The following is a 17,858-nucleotide window of genomic DNA, read 5'->3' as shown; positions in this document are numbered from 1 at the left end:
ACCTGAGCCGAAGATTTAACTTTAACTGACTGAGCCACCCAGGTGCCCTGCATCCACATTTTTTTTTTTTTCTTAAAGATTTTATTTGACAGAGATCACAAGTAGGCAGAGAGGCAGGCAGAGAGAGAGAGGAAGGGAAGCAGGCTCCCCTCTGAGAAGAGAGCCCGATGCGGGCGCTCAATCCCAGGACTCTGAGATCATGACCTGAGCCGAAGGCAGAGGCTTTAACCCACTAAGCCCCCTGCATCCACAGGCGCCCCCTGCATCCACATTTTTTTTTTTTTTAAGATTTTATTTATTTGACAGAGAGATAGAGAGCACAAGTAAGCAGAGCAGCAGGCAGAGGGAGAGAGAGAAGTAGGCTCTCTGCTGAGCAGGAAGCCCGATGTGGGGCTCGATCCCAGGACCCTGGAACCATGGCCCGAGCCGAAGGCAGCTCCTTAACCAACTGAGCCATGCAGGCGCCCCTGCATCCACATTTTTAAAGAGTACTCAAGATGACTAAGATCTGCAGGCTCCATCGAGGATGCTGGTTTAAATGGAAACATTCGCGTTTCCCCACCAGACTTTCTTAGGTGGAAACTTTGATGTGGATTGTATTTTCACAGCACTGCTCTGGTTGTTAGTCCTGGAATTTTGTTTTTGTTTTTTTCTTCATGAACATTTCCGGGTTAGGAAGTTGTACTGTTTGGAGAGGGTCAATCTCTTCACCTGTTAAGACTGAGAAATGCATACCAAATTATACTTTCTGAGACATTGGCTGCGAGCATGAAAAAAGAGGCCTGGAGCCCAGCTGCACATCCACAAACACACAGACTGAAAATATGACGAAAGGTCATTTAATTAATCAGCATTTAGGCAGGTGGTACAGAATGTCCAGAGATTTGTGATGCTGAGTTTCTAAAATGAATCTAGAGGACAGGTAAGCTTTTGGGCACAGCATTAGCTATGGGCTTGCTGCAGTAAAGACATATGATGTGCTGTTATATGATATTTTGTCTCCTGTCGAACAGGAAAAAGGGCTTAGCCACTTTTGCCGCAGACTCTATCTCAGGGTAATGCTGGCAGTTCCCTGGCAGAGAAACATGACATTTTAGGAGTATTCTGGAGAACTCCATAGTAGAATGCTGGTTTAAGAAATGGATCAAAGCGAGCTCTGAGGCTAACAGCTCTTACACTCCATGTTGAGATAAAAACGGTATGACTTTGAGATTAATCTCATATTAGCTGTCGGCTCTCCTTGACACCATCTGGAAAAAGCAGGTTCCCCCAAATTAACCTGAGTTAGAGATGACAGCTTTACCCGGCAGGGCTCATTAAATCAGAGAAAAAAATATATTTGTGAGTAATCCATACTTGTGAAACTGCAATAATTTTCTAAATTTAGTAGATGATGGCAGTTGCATTGAAATATGTGAGAATTTTCTTGACTTGCTGAAGATGTCCTGGAGTTTTAGTGCTTCTCTTCTACACAATTTGACTCCAGCTTCTTTCTGAGAATGTATTTTGTCAGTTTTTGATTGAAATTACAAGCCTCATCAAAGTTTTTGAGACATTTTTGGTTTAAAAATATTCTTTCTGCTACAGTGTTGGGCAGAAGATAAGATTTTGAATGAGCACACCTTTTCCCCTGGATCCTGGGAAGTACCATTTATGTTTAATTAGTGTACATTATTAATGTCACAATTAATTTTATGCTGGTGTGTCTACTCCTCTGAACTACACTTATTTATTTATTTATTTTTTAAAGATTTTATTTATTTATTTGACAGAGAGAGAGATCACAAGTAGGCAGAGAGGCAGGCAGAGAGAGAGAGGGAGAAGCAGGCTCCCCCACTGAGCAGAGAGCCTGATGTGGAGCTCGATCCCAGGACCCTGGGATCATGACCTGAGCCAAAGCAGAGGCTTTAACCCACTGAGCCACCCAGGCGCCCCTGAACTATACTTATTTAAACAAATAAGCCTACTAGACTCCTGAATGTGTGGGGGACCTCTAGTTTCAGTACATGTTTTTCTACCTTGCCTAGGAATGTAGGCTTTGGAGGAAGGGTTTTAATTCTATTGTAGGCTTATACCCAGAGGCAGATAATTTATTCTTACCCAGACTATGAGTTGTGCCATGTCAAGTTACCTACCTTTCCAAGTTTTAATCTCTGTGATGAGTTGACACATGACATACAGCTCTCCAGCTTAAAATGTGTGTTTATTTAATTATATTATTAAACTCCTTGTATATTATTTTTGTATCTTCTTTCCCACTAGAGGACAGAAGCACTTCTCCAGAGAATGGAGCCTTTTTCTCAATGGGATATGGGCAAAACCTGCCCTTATTAGACAGCAGACAACCAAGAAGCCAAGAACCTTTGTGGAAATTTCTGAATGTTTATCCTTTAAGGGATAATTAATGGCTCAAAGGAACCTCAAATTTGTATCTAATTGGCAGCCTGTTGTCTTTGTCACCTTTACGTCTCCACAACATAATCACCAAGCATCTTAGTTTTCTAGGGCTACCATACAAAATACCACAAACTGGATGGCTTAAAATAACAGACATTTATTCTCACGTGGATTTAGAGCCTGGAAGTCTGAAATCAAGGTGTGGGCAGGGCCCTGCTCCTTCCAGTGCCTCAACAGGGGGGAATCATCCCTTGCTTCCTCCAGCTTTTTAGTGGCCTCATGAGTTCCTTTGCTTGTGGCAACATAATAGCAACCCCTGCCTCCATGTTCACGGGACTGTGGTCCTTCAGTGTGTCTCTCTGCCCCGATTTCTTTCTTTCTTTCTTTTTTTTTTTTTTTAAAGATTTTATTTATTTATTTGATAGAGATCACAAGTAGGCGGAGAGGCAGGCAGAGAGAGAGGAGGAAATAGGCTCCCTGCTGAGCAGAGAGCCTAATGTGGGGCTCGATCCCAGGACCCTGGGATCATGACCTGAACCAAAGGCAGAGGCTTAACTCACTGAGCCACCCAGGTGCCCCTCTGCCCCGATTTCTTTTTTTTTTTTTTTTTTAAGATTTTTTATTTATTTATCAGAGAGAGAGAGGGGGAGAGAGCGAGCACAGGCAAACAGAATGGCAGGCAGAGGGAGAAGCAGGCTCCTCGCTGAGCAAGAAGCCCCATGTGGGACTCGATCCCAGGATGCCGGGATCATGACCTGAGCTGAAGGCAGCTGCTCAACCAACTGAGCCACCCAGGAGTCCATCTGCCCCGATTTCTTACAAGAGCACCAGCCATTGGATTAGGACCCATCCCAATAACTTCCTCTTCACTTGATCTGCCAATACTCCATTTTTGAAGGCCACGTTCACAAGTACAACAGGTTATATATTTTTTGGTGGGGATGTGATTCAGTGCATAACAAGGGTCTGCTTCTGAGAAGTTTGCCAGCAGGCTCTGAAGGCAGACATGAGCTCTGTCTCTGCAACACCCACTGGAGAGACGTGTACTGGGAGAGCAGGAGTATCATTGTGTTTTACATTTCTCTGTTGCTGAAGAAAGCCTGCCTTGATACGTGCATTCTGCCTCATGCCTATTTTGGTCCGTCTTTTCCCTTGTCAGCAAAAATGCAGTGACTTTTGAAGGGATAATGGTTTCTCTGTCACCTTGCCTGATACACTTTACTTCTCTGTCCTTTTTTTTTTTTAAGAGAATAAATGTTTTCAGGGTGATAAAAAAAAGCATTTTACTTATCTCAGGCATAACTCCACTAGGGCTGTATTCATCATCTTTGACATATAAACATGACAAAGGTGTTCTCATTTTTTATTAGAATAGGATAATGGCAAATTAGTTGCATGTCTATAACTAGTATAAATGAATTTTTGGACATGATCTTTTTATAGGTTGAGATCCTTTTTTTTTTTTTTTTGCAAATATTAATGCCTTTCCCTGCTCCAAAATGGGAACTTAACAATGAAAATGAAAATTTGCTTGGAATTTTTTTTTATCTGGGTTAACTGTCTTGAGTAGGTTTTAACTCTAATAGCAAATGGACTGGTCTTTCAATATTTCTTACTTAAATATTTCTGCTTTCATTATTATTATTATTATTATCATTTTTTAATTTAAAGATCCATTTATTTGAGAGAGAGCATGCACATTTCACACGTACAGGCATAGGTCAGGGGAGGGGCAGAGGGACTCTTTAAGCAGACTCCCTGCTGAGCATGGAGCCACTAACGGGTTCCATCCTACAACCCATGAGATCATGACCTGTATCAAAACCAAGAGTCAGTTGCTCAACTGACTGAGCCACCCAGGAGTGCCCCCTGCTTTGTGTTTTAGAAATCCAATAGCCTTTCTTGTATTCCCAGAGAAGATGGGCATTTATCTGTGCTGTAAAATTGTAACAATAATTCCATAGGGTGGAGGGTTATTGCTTTAACAATGAAATGTTCAGAACAAATCAATTTTGGGATTATTTGTACCAAGTACTAGGCTTCTAAGTACATGCAGGAAGCAGGAGTACAAAAACAAAGATTTCTTGTGATTCAGTTTTGTTGATCCTTTCTCACACCCCCAACCTTGCTCCCTTAATGTTTGGAAGGCAATAACTGGGCCTTCCAGCTAGTGGGAGATGGGAAACTATTTCGTGCTTATCATGGTACTGACCAGACAGACTTGGGAACATGGTGAATTTGCTTGGATTCTCTCAAGATTGCTCTGGGTTAGCTTATTGCTCTCCTGTAAGAGAAGAAGCAATACCACTGTCCCTAGGCTGGAGAAGGTGAATGATTAATCTGACTGAGCCTATTTAATGTCTTTCTGTAGGCATAATAGGCTGAGTATTGGGGCTGTCTAATCCAGTGCCCTTATCCCAGACAGTTCCCATTTCTTCATGTTTCCAAAGGCCCATTTATTACAGTCTTTATTGAACAAATCACAGTAATTGACTTGCTGGAGAATTAATTTTTCTTTCCCCCCTAAACTTACAGTATATGTTATATGTAGACATAAAACACATTACCTTTTTTAACATATAAAGAGATGTTTAATTCTTAGTATCTGACAGGAAAGTCATGTTCAACCTTTCTTTAGCATCTTGTTTTTTTTTTTTTTTTTTTTTTTTTAAGATTTTATTTATTTATTTGACAAAGATCACAAGTAGGCAGAGAAGCAGGCAGAGAGGGAGGGAAGCAGGCTCCCCGCTGAGCAGAGAGCCCGACGCAGGGACCCTGGGTTCACAACCTGAGCCGAAGGCAGAGGCTTAGCCCACTGAGCCACCCAGGCGCCCCTAGCATCTTGGTTTAAAAAAAAATAAGACCAAATGTATCCTTTTAACTTTGGTTTTTTCTTTCCTGATAATTTTTTCCCCTTGTTTTTTGAAGATCATTTTGGTTGTCCTTATATTTAGGTTTTCAAAAACTGCATTTTTGACATCATTTCCCAGCCCCTGGCATCACACATAGGGCAGAAAGCTGTCATTGTCGTGTCATTTGTTGTTTAACCTATTTTGGTGACACCCATTTTCCTGCCTTTGTGAGTGTGTGTGTGTGTCTGTGTGTGTGTGTGTGAGTGTGTGTGTCTGTGTGTTTAATTTCATAGATGTTTTCTACAATCCTCTGAGAACACTTCCATTATGTATTTCCAGCACCTTTTCCTTTCTTCTGCTGAAGAAATAGCAGTGTTCTCTCTCCTTTCTTATTTGGAATTCTCAGTTCCCTCCGTCCTAGTTCTCTCTGCTGATAACATAGGAATTTCAGAAGAAAGTCATGTTAGGAAAGTAGGCCTTCCTTTGGATGATTGAGTGAGACTTCCGGCAGTTGGCGGCCTTGTAGTGTTGCTATTGAAGTCAAGATGCTTTATTTTTTTATTGGTCAATCAGAAATGAATTGGGAAATGCATTCTTTAAGTGGCGTTGTGGAAAAGTCTCAGAGATGGTTTTCTTTAATAGCTCCACTGAGGAGACGTAAAAACATGTGTAGAGTTTATGAGAGAAGTGTTTGCTCTTTACTTACACTTTACTCACAAAATCAGTGTTTTTAGTCAGCCTGGTATGCAGTCCTTTTCAGAGAGTATTTTCCTATTATTCTCTCACTTCTCATGTAACTTTTCAACTCAGAAGGCAGCTAGGATGGATGGTTGAGACAGAGTATTCAAAATCTCATCTTGAGGGCATATCTGTGAACCCCAGTTTATGTGGTACTTCTCAGTGGAATATAATAGGAAAGATAAAATAAGGAATAAATTTGAACTGTCGTCCACCATTTCTTGTAGAAACTTCAGTATGAGGTTAAGGATGTTCACTCTAATTGTGTTAAGAAAGGTTACAGGTTTTGGCCTTTGTTCTTGGAAATGCTTTGAATTTCATTTTGCCTCAGTAACAGAGCCACTTAAATGATATACAGATCGGAAGATGTGAAAGAGAACATGGGAAACATCTAATACCATTGCCAAGTATGTTAGGGAAGGATGATCTTTTTTTTAACTTGTTTTTATCTTTGCATCATCTTCATATATATTACATGACAGAGAATTGGTGGTGATTTCAATTATCGATTGCCTCTTATAGTCATTTTGTTGTCTTGTCCTGAAGTCCTCCTACTTTCTCTGGCATTTATGATAGATCTGTGTTCTTAAGTACCAATATGTTAGTAAATTACTTAGCACTCAGAATAGTCATCCCATGTTTGCTACTAATGCTAACATAACCAGTGGTATTTCAGAAATATTTGAAATCAATATTATGATGTATTACCCTAAAGCTGTGCTTACAAATTCTAGGATGCTTTTTTCTTTAAAAAAAAAATTTTTTTTTAAAGATTTTATTTATTTATTTGACAGAGAGAACACACAAGTAAGCAGAGAGGCAGTCAGAGAGACAGGGGGAAGCCGGCTCCCCACTGAGCAGAGAGCCCGATGTGGGGCTTGATCCCAGGACCCCAGGATCACGACCTGAGCTGAAGGCAGAGGCTTAACCCACTGAGCTACCACCCAGGCACCCCAGCTTTTTTCTTCTTCTTTTTTTAAAAATATTTAATTTATTTATTTGACAGACAAAGATCACAAGTAGGCAGAGAGGCAGGCAGAGAGAGGGGAACGCAGGCTCCCCACTGAGCAGAGAGCCTGATGTGGGGCTCAATCCCAGGACCCTGAGATCATGACCTGAACCAAAGGCAGAGGGTCAACCCCCTGAGCCACCCAGGTGCCCCTCTAGTATGCTTTCTTATCATAAAGAATTCATTTATTGGTATAATTACAGTTAAGCAAAAATAATTCTAGAGCCAACTTTTTCCTTTTTTTTTTTTTTTTGAAGCCTTTGTTGCCCAGCACAAAAAGTAGAACGTTAGTACTGCTTAGTAAAGCTCAATGTTAGACACACATGAAATTTTACATGATGGCTCGGCATGACAGAAGGATTTAGCCTTATGTATATTCAGAGGTTTTTTCCCATTCATTTATGTGCACATTTGACATGTATTTGGTAATTCAGATAATAAAAAAGAAATGGGAGTGGATTTTGAATAAATGTTAGCAGAAGAGTTAAGACAGATACATAAATAACAGAAATACAACGGAGAAGGTGGGAAAGTGTCACACTAAATTACAAAAAAAGACTCTGAGAATTAGGAATGAGAGCTTAGCCCCAGCTTAGGGAAATAAGGAATTAATACTTATGCTGTGAGGTGTGTGTGTGTGTGTGTGTGTGTGTGTGTGTAGGTGTATAGATTTGTGTACATATATATACTCATAATTCTATTGATATTTATAAAAAAATAAGTGATGACAAACCTAAAACTATGGAAAACATTCCAAAGGGTGAGGAATAGATACTGCAAACACCACACTAGCAATCAGTTTACATACATGTAATCAAGCATAGTTTCCTAATTTAGCTTATTGGTTAGATGAATTATTTCTTAAGAATAGAATGTTTTATAATTTTTTTTTAATATTTTTTATTTCTTTATTTGACAGACAAAGATCACAAGTAGGCAGAGAGGCAGGCAGAGAGAGAGGAGGAAGCAGGTTCCCCGCCGAGCAGAGAGCCCTATGTGGGGCCTGATCCCAGGACCCTGGGATCACGATCTGAGCTGAAGGCAGAGGCTTTAACCCACTGAGCCACCCAGGCACCCCATAGAATGTTTTATAATTTTTTAAAAAAGATTTATTTATTTGAGAGAGAGAGAGAGAGCATGTGCATGAGATGGGTGGGGGAGAGGCAGAAGAAGAGGGAGAGAAGCAGACCCCCTACTGAGCCTGACAACCCTGAGATCATGACCTGACCGGAAATCAAGAGTCCAACGCTTAACTGACTGAGCCACCCAGGTGCCTCAAGAATAGTTTTTAATAATGGAAGTAACTGCTTTTCAATGTACAGGAGGCAACAAGGGGCTTTGTCTCAGGCTAACAGATACTTGGTTTACAGGAAACAGCAGTGTGTCTCTCTCGAGGAAGAACCAATCCCCAGGGAAAGGGATTGGTTCCAAGGGATTCATCGGGGCTCCTGTTCTGCTGTTGTGGATCCTTGTGAGAAATTGTCCAGACAGGGCTTTCCAAGTCAGGTGGTTTTGTGCAGTTGTGGAAGCAAATGTGTGGCTAATAACCACGTAACAGGCTGTGAATATTTCAACGGCATTTTAGATGTTTGCAGAAAATTAAGGTGCTTTAAAAAGGCATGCTTTTTCAGTATGAAGCTAGACATACCTATCCTTTTACTGGTGCAAACGCAATAATTTTTTTTGCGTTGGAGTACAAACAATCACAAACCTTAACAATGTATAAAATAACATAAGGATGTTATCAACTGTACTTTATCAGGCTGTATTCGTAACCATGACGTTGTTTTGGCATCAGACTACCTCTTATGACTTAAATGCATACATAACCCCAAAGGGAAAGATCAGAAGAAAAACATAATGCATCAATGTGACTGGCCTTAGAAGATTTTAAGAATGTTCACCCTTGGTAACATTGCATTTGTCTTGAAAGATTTACATTGATTCTGCCTGAATTCACCAGACCCTTTAATCTTCAGCTGTACTACCTCCTTTCCTTCTACATTGTTCTCCAGACAAGATATTCTATGGAAATGTCTTCTATTAAAATTGTGTAAAGAATCTCTAAAGTTTTATTATAAGAAGGAAATTCCCTTGGTGGGCAGAGGGTCCAACACTCCCTCAGTTTTCTCAGGCTATCTGCTTCATGTGTTCTCTGAGGGATCCTATATCCTATTAAACCTCTAGCTGGAGCACAAGTGAAATCCCTCTCTCTTGTTCCAGTTAAAATGAGCAGAAATTCTAAAAAATACTTGACTCCAACCTAAGGGAACACAAAGCAAATAAGCCAAGAAAATAAAAGGAACACAAAGTGAACTAGACTCATAACATACAGATTTCTCTGATCCACCTTAGCTAATAAGCTCTCAGGGGTCCCAAACTCTGACCCATTCATTCCACTCTCTGAGATTTTTTATATTCTTTACCCAAAGTGTTAGAACAGTTTTCAAGCACCTTGTTTGGCTTTCTGGCTACTCAGCTCTTGCCTTGTTTCCTATACAGAGTGTAACCGCTTTTTTGTCTTTCTCCTCCCTGCCCCCACATGGAAGAGACAAGACTAAGACATAAATTTCCTTTAGGGCCCACCACCAAGTAGGGAATCCCCAATCCCACATACCTATTGTCAGCCCTGCTTTGCAGGTTGAAGGGTACACTTTTAATCCCTAGGCAACTGACAGCCAGACAACCATCATGATTGACCCCATCCCACCCATAAGAGATACATCCCATCTCTGTTAGAAGCATGGCATGATTCATGTCTAGGCAGTAGAACACTGTTCTCACTCTACAAGAAACCTACCTGTTTGAAAATAGGCTCTCTGTTGGATTTTGTAATCAGGTTAATAGTGCCATGCTACTCTAGAAACAGAAGACTATGAAGTTAGAGTAAAAAGAGGACAAGAAGGAGATAGAGAAACAGTTCAGCTCAAAACCATCCTCCATTATGAAGCATCTCAGACCATTCGGCCTCTACTGTGGAGCAGTATATAGACTCATGGAAAATAGCTCTGGTTCTGGACTTACATGGACATACCTCTGTTCAGGTCTTAGCTCTGCCATGAACCGGCACTGTGATCTTGACCAAACTGTTTAATGTAGTTCAGCTTCCGTTTTCCTCTCTGGGCAAAGCAGGGTTATTGATGTTCCTTTCTCCTATTGTTAAGAATAAAATGAGATCTTTCATGGAGTAAATGCTTGCATGACCTGGAGTAAATGCATAAGAAATATGAATGTTTTACATCATTTATCAATTAAAATTAGGTGTCATATACCATTTACTACTACGTATGAATTGTTATAATGAAGTAGTCACATCTTCTCCATCTAGCCTTGGGTCAGGGGCCAGGTGGACAATGTAAGTGTCTAAGACAGTAGGGAGTGGTGAGCGTGGTACAGTAGAGAGCACACGCTCCCTCTGATCCGGACAGATCTTGTTCATATTATTGCCAGGAGTATTGTGAGCCCAGGGATGCCAGATCTTTGGAAGTTTTTCAGGATAAGCTGAAAGTCTTGATTTTCATGGGGAATACTGACGTTCCAAGTGTTGGCATATGATCCCTTAGTCTACCTATCCCATTTCATTTTTATTAGTAAGCACACCCAAAAAGAGTCTGTCTTTCCAGCAATAGACCATCAGTTTCTGCTCTTAAGTGAGGTCTCCAGGTGGGCAGGGTCAGATCTTTCTGTCTTGTATCTGCATTAACCGTAGTTACCAAGTATTGGGGAAATGATGAATGATGGAGTATATGGTTTTAGGTCCATTATCTTGTTTAATTGATGTTCTAGCTACTTGACTTGTCCTGCTTGTTAACCCTTTAAATCCGGTGCTTATTTTGGTCCTGAAGTTGAACACTTCTTATGTGAATGAAGATGTGGTTGCCTGTTACATTCTGAATATAGATATTTAGTGGGGATTTGCTTAGATTTCTTACATCCCATTGTGGGATTGAACATTATTTCATTCCTTTCGTTGGAACGTATACCAACATCTGCAGGTAACAGGGAGTGCAGTAAACTTAAGTGATTCTTTAAACCCATTTTGGGAAGGCAGAGCTGGAATATTCCAGTTCTTAAATTCTGCAGGATTCAATTCATTATTAAGCCTAATAACAGAATTATTACATATAAATACCATTATATATCCAGCATTACATGATAAAATGTGAATGCATTTCATTGGCTGGAAGAGTTAAGATTTTAGAAATATAAGAGAATTCTACAAATTTTGAGTTAGCTTAACATTGTGAGCTGTTGAATTCTGTGGACATTATTTCAGAAGCTTCTGGGGTTCCTCCACCCTTTATGATACCAGAGAGCCATCTGCTGGAGAATTGTTTCATATCCTCAAAACAAGCTTAATTTTTTTCTTCTGGCTTTTCAGTTTTGTATGCCCAAGTTAAAAAAAAGTCTGGAAAATAAAAGCAGTGCCATCCTCAATGCCTCAGTCTCTCTTTAAGTGTGGAAACCATTTGGCTACAGTGGCTTTTGATGATATTTGTATGGAGGTTGCCAGGAAAACACATGCCAACAAATGTTTCCTCTTTATTTTATTTATTTTTTATCTTTTAAAAGATTTTATTTGTTTGCTTATTTGAGAGAGAGAGTTCAAGTGGTGGGGAGAGGGCCAGGAGAAGGAGAGAGTGTTTGAAACAGACTCCCCCTTGAGTGCAGAGCCCATCGTGGGGCTCCTTCCACAACCGGGAGATCATGACCTGAGCTGAAACCAAGAGTCTGACACCCAACCAACGGAGCCATCCAAGTGCCCCCAAATGATTCTTCTTTTAGAAATCTGCCACTGGGATGTGTCGGAACTACTTCCTTTGAGGAGGAAGTGGGAGAGAGACTAATACGTACTCAGCATCTGCCCAGCCAAGCCACCCTGTTTGTTTCCCCCCCAATGGTATTCTTTCTCTTTTTTCATGTGCCCTAATTTGTTTACCTTAGATTTAATTTTAAACTTTGTAAAGGAAAGAAAAGGGCTATTAAAAAGAGAAGGTTGGGACGCCTGGGTGGCTCAGTGGGTTAGGCTGCTGCCTTCGGCTCAGGTCATGATCTCAGGGTCCTGGGATCGAGTCCTGCGTCGGGCTCTCTGCTCAGCAGGGAGCCTGCTTCCCTCTCTCTCTCTCTGCCTGCCTCTCCATCTACTTGTGATTTCTCTCTGTCAAATAAATAAATAAATAATCTTAAAAAAAAAAAAAGAGAAGGTTGACACTTTTTTTTTTTTAAAGATTTTATTTATTTATTTGACAGAGATCACAAATAGGCAGAGAGAGAGAGGAGAAAGCAGGCTCTCTGCTGAGCAGAGAACCCAATGCGGGGCTTGATCCCAGGACCCTGGGATCATGACCTGAGCCAAAGGCAGAGGCTTTAACCCACTGAGCCACCCAGGCGCCCTGAAGGCTGACACTTTAAACAAAACTATCAATTCAGATTGATGATTGCTATTCCAAGGAGGCAGAACGTACTGGTGAAATCCTCTTCTTCCTGTAAATCAAAGAGAGACAGGTTGCTTGGGTGCCTGGGTGGCTCAGTAGGTTAAGAGTCTGCCTTTGGCTCAGGTCAAGATCCTGGAGTCCTGGGATGGAGTCCCACATCAGGCCTGTGCTCAGCGGGGAGCCTGCTTCTCCCTTTCCCTCTGCTGCTCTCTCTCTTTGTCAAATAAGTAAATAAGATCTTAAAAAAACAAAAATCAAAGATAGGTTATCCTGGGTACGAGTATTACCTTCGGAAGTCTTCCTACCTCTGTTACTGGGACAATGTATTCTCAGCCAAGTTTCCCTTCGTTAGTAATACTCCGGGAGTGCTAGCTACGGCTTTAGCTTCTGAAATCTAAAAATATCTAAACTGTGATAAAAATGGAACGAGAGAAATGGAGGACCTTGGGTGGGAGCTGCTTATTAAATTAATGGCAACTGGATTTTGTAGCAGAGTTAGGTGACTCAGGCCATGACCTTAGGATAAATTTTCTCCCATACGTCCTATCTGATTTCATTGGGAGTTAACCCTCAGCTCTGGTCTCAAACAAAATTCGAACTTTTGGTTTTGGTAACCTTAGGCAGAAATTTTGCAACAAATATAACAGATTTGACCTAGAGAGCCAAAAATTCTGGTTTTAATAAACCTGTCTGAGGTTCTGCTATGATATTTAAGCACTCTAGGCCTTCTGTTAGGAGCTATGTAGGCTGTAGGCAAAGCAAAATTTATCAGACTTGGTTTCCGTTTCGCTGACAGCGTAAGCTTGGAGGATAATGCCTGCAAACTGTTTTGAGTTCCTCAGAAGAAAAGCCCCATGTGAGTTCCAAGTATTGTTATGGGTCATAAAACAGCCATTGAGGGACTGTGTCAGAGAGCGGCCAGACAGGTGAAACTGGCTTAGAGAGGATACTGTCTAGACTGATCTTTTTGTGTCCCTGCCACCTGCTACAGGACATTCTCTGGGGAAGCTGTGGACACATTACTCAGTATCAGCAAGCATCCCTTTGCTATGTGGCACTTAACCTGACATCTCTGTTTCAGGCTGTATAGTTTTCATGGTCCAGTTTGAGTTCCCCTCAAGCCCAGCATCAGCAAGCATCCCTTTGCTACGTGGCACTTAACCTGACATCTCTGTTTCAGGCTGTACAGTTTTCATGGTCCAGTTTGAGTTCCCCTCAAGCCCAGAATCAGCAAGCATCCCTTTGCTACGTGGCACTTAACCTGACATCTCTGTTTCAGGCTGTACAGTTTTCATGGTCCAGTTTGAGTTCCCCTCAAGCCCAGCAATGAGACATAGAGCCATGTCCACTTCCCTGTTGCATGCTGAGCTGTCTACTCTCCAAACACCTTTGTTCGTTTTTTTGGCTGACACCTGTCAGGTTTTCACAGTTGTTAGGTATCAGAATTCTTGACAGTGGACACACCAGCCAATGACTTGATCTTAGAGAGGATACCATGAAAAACCCGTTAGGTCCATGGCAAGGAATCTTCGTTGGTGCTGGAGCATGCATCCTGAATTCCGTGGGACACCCTGAGCTGATGCTGCTTTGGCAAGAGGGAGGGGAAGTTTATGCAACGTGTGTCACATGCTTGGGGGGGGTGGCGGTTTCTGTCACTGGAGGCTGTTACTCAGAAACTGTCATGACTGCCCCCTCGATTGCTGTTAGTGTCACTGCTATTACTTGGTATCATGAAATGACCAGTGTCGTGTGCCTAGGGGATAAGGAAGCGTTCGTTACGAGGATGGACTTTCCATTCCAGGTGACACAACTAGAAGAAATTTTGAGGCTGAACTCTGTAAACCTTCCTCACGTGGACTGCAGTGTTTTGTCAGGGATTCTCAGGACAGATAAAACTTTTAAGTCTTTGATCCCTATTATTTGGTATCTGTTATATTCGATAAACCAAGAGCAATTGCTTCTTTTTAGAGGCTCATTTTTTTTTCTTTTTCTCTGTTGTTTGAATATGGAATAATTGGGTGTGTGAGTGTGTTTGACATTGATCCACATGCTTATTTGGGTTCAAATAAGCAAAAATAAAATTTGGGGTTTAACAGAGTTATGAAATTCAGAAAACCCTATAACCTTTAAATAAAACTCGGTAGTGTTATTTGAGTGAGTTCTTCCTTTTTAGTTCTTTGAATCAGGGATCTTATAGTTTTTGGCACAATTTTCTTTGTTGAACCTTTATTTCATGTCCTTGCCCTTTGAATTCAGAGCTGTTCATGACACCATTGTCGCTCTTGGGTGTGACTAATTGAAAGACTGGCCAAAATAGAGATGACTTTCTCTTCAGTTTTTATGAATGGGAAATCTGTGCGTACAACTCTGGTTTGTTTTGCATCTGTCATTGTTGTTTTTTAATTTCATTTGATTTCAGTTTAGTTAACCTATAGTGTATGATTACTTTCAGGGGTAGAACTTAGTGATTCATTGGTTGCATATAACACCCAGTGCTCATTCCATCAAATGCTTTCTGTATCTGTTGTTCTCATGTGTTGCCCTTGTGCTTGCTGCAAGATTATTTAGAGGAATGTATTACTAATTGCTTATTAATTGTTACTCTGTGTTTCTTTAGATCTAGGCACTTGTTAAAAACCTGAATCTAGTCCTTGCTTATGCATTCATTCACCTGTCCATCCACTCAACAAATACTTCTTGAGCACTGCTGATGGCCAAGCCCTGTGCTTGTCATCGGTGATAAAACACAGGACAAGACCATCCTTCCTCTGTCCAGTAGTTTCCCACCTTTTTGGGGCAAACTGCAATCACATACGTTATTTTGGTAATATTTGGAAAGGTGATCTTTTTTTTTTTTTTTGTTATTGATCTGGAAGAGCAGTCATTGTTCCACAGAAAATTGCAGCAGGGTTCCGATGACATCCTGCTAAAGATATTTATCAGCTACAAAATGATTGTAGGCTCCTACAAAATCAGCACATTTGCTGGTTGACAAAGGTAATGAGGAAGTAAGGCTATAAAGGGAAATCTCACTCCAGTAAGGCTTGTTTTCCTCCTGTCTTCTCTGCACAGTTCCTGAAATTTCCTTTTTCTAGAGCTGTTTCCTTAGGCTTGTGATATAATTCCTCAAGTACAAAAAGTGACAAAATAGTAAGCCCTTTAAATTCCTTTGTGCTGAAGGGTGGCGTTGGTGGGCACGAGGGGAAGGTTTTCCTCTCTTATCCGCCATGACAGTCAGGGCCCTTCTTTCCTTTCCAGGATAAATTGTATACTACTCCATAGGGCATTTTTTGAGATAATATTCCACCAAGAGAATACTTCGAAATGGAGTAAACATCTCATATTGGGCATTTCAGGACAGGGAGGTGGAGAAAGAAGGCTCCATCAGAGTGGGTGAGTGGGGGAGAGATGATGAGACATGTTGATGTAAGCAATGTCATTCAGATCACATCATGAAGGTAGTGACCATTTTGTGGGCCCAGGCTTGCTTACATGCAGCCTGACATTTTGAGGTCTTCTTCATTATTTTTATAGCTCTGTGCCTTATTTTTTTCTGACTTTATTGAGGTATAATTGGTAAATAAAATTGTAAGATATTTAGAGTATACATTATGGTGATTTGATATACATGTAACATTGTAAAAGGATTCCCACCATTGGATTAATTAACACAGCCATCACCTCACGTTTTTACTTTTTTTGTGTGTGAGGACATTTAAGTGTTACTCTCTTAGCGAATTTCAGTGATACAGTACAGTGTCATCAACTGTAGTCGTCATGTTATATGTTAGGTCTTTAGACCTTATTCGTTTAAGAGCGAACAGTTCGTACCCTTTGACCAGTCTTCCCCTGTGTTCCCCACTCTCTAGCCCCGGGCAACCACTTTTCTACTTTCTGTTTGTTGAATTAGACTTTTTTTTTGTTTCTTTGTTTTAATTTAGATTCCACCTATAAGTAATAAACCGTGTCGTATTTGTCTGTCTCTTACTTTTTTCACTCAGTATAATGTCCTTTGGTTTCATCCATGTGGCAAATGGAGGATTTCCTTCTTTTTAGAGGTCAGATAATATTCTGCTGTATGTATATCACATCATCTTCATCTCATCTGTCAGTGGACATGTAGGTTGTTTCCATACCTTGGCTGTCATGAATTATGTGGTTAAGAACCCCAGAGTACAGATACCTCTTTGGGATATGGTATTGTTTTCTTTGGATATATATATCCAGAAGTGGCGTTACTGGGTCATATAGCTCTATCCTTTAAGGAGAAGAAGTTAACTGAGCTTACTGAGGGTCATGTAGAAGTTGTCCTTGGTGGGTGCTAGTGGTCAGTGGTCAACAGTTCAGTGGTGAGAGCTGAAAACTCAGGGCTTTGCCTTCGTGTGCCTCGGGGATCAGCCTCATATTGTCACAATCATTCCATCAAGTGCAACCCTTTTAGGTGTGTGGAAAGAAAAGGCAACTAAAAGGGATTTTATAATGCTTTAAAAATAAAGAAATGTTCTTTTTTAGCCTGTGGCCAATTTTTTGTCTATGGGAGGAAGGTCAGCAAAGCCATCAATAGTTGTGATGATCCCTGATAGTTTTCTCCAAATTCCAGTGACCCCATACTTTTTCTCTGTCAACTTCTTTCTCAGGTTCTCTTTAATCAGAGTCCCTGGTCCATCTTTATTTCCCTTGAGATTTGTTGAGATATTGTTTTACTTTAACTTATTGGGATATTGTTGACATATAACATACGTAAGTTTAAGGTTTACGATGTGATGATTTGATACATTTACAAATTGCAAAATGGTTACCCCAGTATGGTTAGTTAACATTTCTATCCCCTCAGATAAATACTTTTTTTTTTTTTTTTTTTGGTGTTGGTAATATTTAAGATCTACTCTCACAATAACTCTCATGTATATAATGCAGTATTGTTAATTATAGTCACCATACTGTACCTTAGACCCCCAGGATTGAATTTGTGTTACTGTTGGGAGTTTGTAGCCTTTGCCTGGTCCATCTTTAATCACTTCGCTCACACACAGCCAAACACCTCCCTTCCCCATCCCTCCACCACTGAACCCTTCTAGCAAAATTTGTTGCTGGTTCAGTCTCTCTGTCTCCTCTATCCCTCCACCCATGCCTGCACCCAAGCAGCTGAATGTGGCTGGAGAAAAACACAACCCCCTTCACATGTCTCACTTTAAACGCATGATGTCCCATCTCAAGTGGGCCCACAAGGCTGCCTGCCAGTCCTCCCACATCTTCCTGGGGAATTCACTTGCCCATTCTCTGAGATGACAGTTTCATACTTTCTCCTCTCGCCTCAAACCACCAACATTTCATTTCTCCTTCTTAGTTTCTTATTGACTGAGAAAAGAAATATGAAAACAACTTTCACACATTCCCACCGTGAAGTCAATCCTCCTGCCCGCCCCT

At 40.9% G+C, this 17,858-nt stretch overlaps 1 protein-coding gene across 2 annotated transcripts in view; it reads left to right on the top strand.

Moving 5' to 3' along the window:
- ARMH4 (armadillo like helical domain containing 4) overlaps nt 1–17,858 on the top strand; it is a 120,508-nt gene that overhangs the window by 18,129 nt on the left and 84,521 nt on the right. The gene's annotated exons all lie outside the window — the stretch shown is intronic.

This window comes from Mustela lutreola, chromosome 7 (genome assembly GCF_030435805.1).
Source record: "Mustela lutreola isolate mMusLut2 chromosome 7, mMusLut2.pri, whole genome shotgun sequence".
Lineage (NCBI taxonomy): Eukaryota > Metazoa > Chordata > Mammalia > Carnivora > Mustelidae > Mustela > Mustela lutreola.
This window is presented reverse-complemented; position numbering and strand designations above follow the sequence as displayed.